Raw genomic sequence first — 2,087 nt, 5'->3', positions numbered from 1 at the left:
AGATTTCCTAGCATGCTGGGCAAAGGGGCGAGTCAGCTCTGAGCTCCCCAGGGCGGATTAAGTGGCACAGAGGACAGTGTGTGGGGGGGGCGTCGGGCCCACCCAGCTGTCTTTGCAGGCCTTTCGCAAAAGCTGGAAGGAGAAACTTGCTCTCTTTATTTGATCTTATCTGAAAATGACAGCCACCGGCGTTTTTATGGCAGTGCCAAGGCTCTTTCCCATATGTTGTTTCATTTAACTCAAAATAAATTGACGCGGCAGGGATTATAGTCATCTTCCTGGTCCAGAGACGGGAGCTGAGGCTCATGGGGAGAAGGTCGTGCTGGAATCAAGAGCACTAGCTCTGAAATCAGCTGACTTGTTCTGATCGTGGGTCTTTGGTTTAGCTGCCATGTGATCTTGGGCAAATTGCTGAATTCTCTCCTCCTCTGTGAAATGGGGCTAATGATGGCCCTTCTATGTGGTCGTGGGAAGGAGACATCAGACACGCTTGGAAAGCGCACAGCTCAGTGCCTGGCCAGGAAGCGTCTACTCTTTCCCAGTAAATGCTTGAGAACTGACTCAAGCCCAGGGCCCCAGGCGCCCTGGGTTTCCACGGGTGGAGCTGGTTCTTACAGTCTTACAGTAAACACGCCAGTTGGCATCTGGCTCCGAAACACACACACCTCACTCGCCCTTCCTACTCTCCTCCATCAGAATCCAAGGAAAGCAGGGGAGGGATGGGGCTGCTGGCTCATTGCCGGAAGGAAAGGGCCTGCGCAGGGGGCAGACTTCCGGTCTCCACTGAGGTGCTGCCTGAACGGCCCCCGCAGGTCGGCGCGGCCCCTGGAGAACCAAGCCCTCTCCCGGTGCTCCAGGGCCCCTTCTTCCACACCCTGGTTCCCACTTTACAAGCCTCTCCCCAGGAGGGAGGCAGGCCTATTAGGTTGGCCCTGGGGCAGGGGATCTGCACACCCCCGCATGGGGCCTGGGCTTCTCCCTCCCTGGGAGCCACCTTGGGAACGAGCGAGGGGAAGTGTTCTGGTCCTCTCGAGGAGAGCCCAGGGCTCCTCGCCAGGACCTGAGGCGCGTCACAGGCCCCTGGGGTTGGTGACGGTCCCTCGGGGCTGTGGCTCTGCCACTGGGGTGGGCCAGGGCTCCCTCTAGGTGCTCTCATCTGGCAACAGCCCCCTCCTCACGCTCTCTGCCCCCAGGGGCCGGGAGCATCCCCTCCTGGGGCTGGGGCCCTGCGGAGTTGCTGGAACGTGCCTCCTCAGCTGATGAGATGGGCGGACAAGCAGCAGGCCATGGTGGCTGCTGGGTGCGGGGAATGGGAGGAAGAGATGAGATGTGGAGGCGTTTTCGGGACTTGGAGTTGTGCTGGGTGGTGCTTCACGGACAACTATGGGACATTGTAGATCCCCCCAGGGCCCACTGGATGGAACGTGGGAGAGTATGGGCTATGATGTGGACCATTGACTATGGGGTGCAGCGATGCCCAGAGATGTACTTACCAAATGCAATGGATGTGTCATGATGATGGGAGAGAGTGTTGCTGTGGGGGGAGTGGGGGTTGGGGGCGGTGGGGCTGAATGGGACTTCATATTTTTTGAATGTAATTTTTTTTAAAAAATGAATAAAAAATTAAAAAAATAAAATAAAATAAAATTATTGAAACCAAAAAAAAAAAAAGGGCAGCACAGCGCCCACTGGATGAGGCCCCGACCGGGCCACGCTGCGCCTTCCTCAATCCTGGCTGCAGTGGCTTCCTAAGGGCCGGGCCCCAGGCTTCATGCAGGGTGCAGAAGGCTGGACCTCGCCTCAAGGTGTGACCACCTCTACTGGTTGTACAGTTCCTGCTCCAGAGTGCCCAAGGGATTACATGGAAGCCAGCCTGAGCTGAGCTCCGCAGCTTCGCCTGCCCCACCCTGCTTCCCTCATGCTCTTTGTCCTGAGAGCACCAGCCAGTAAATCCCAGCATCCAAATCCCCTGCAATCATTGCTTCTTGGGAAGATCCCCATATCTAGATTGTGGTGCTCCTAAGACAGGATGTGTGCTGTTTTCTGCTCACATAATTTTAAAACACTTTGCATTCTTGCATCTCCAC

Source organism: Dasypus novemcinctus, chromosome 17 (genome assembly GCF_030445035.2).
Source record: "Dasypus novemcinctus isolate mDasNov1 chromosome 17, mDasNov1.1.hap2, whole genome shotgun sequence".
Lineage (NCBI taxonomy): Eukaryota > Metazoa > Chordata > Mammalia > Cingulata > Dasypodidae > Dasypus > Dasypus novemcinctus.
Note: the sequence above shows the minus strand (reverse complement) of the source record.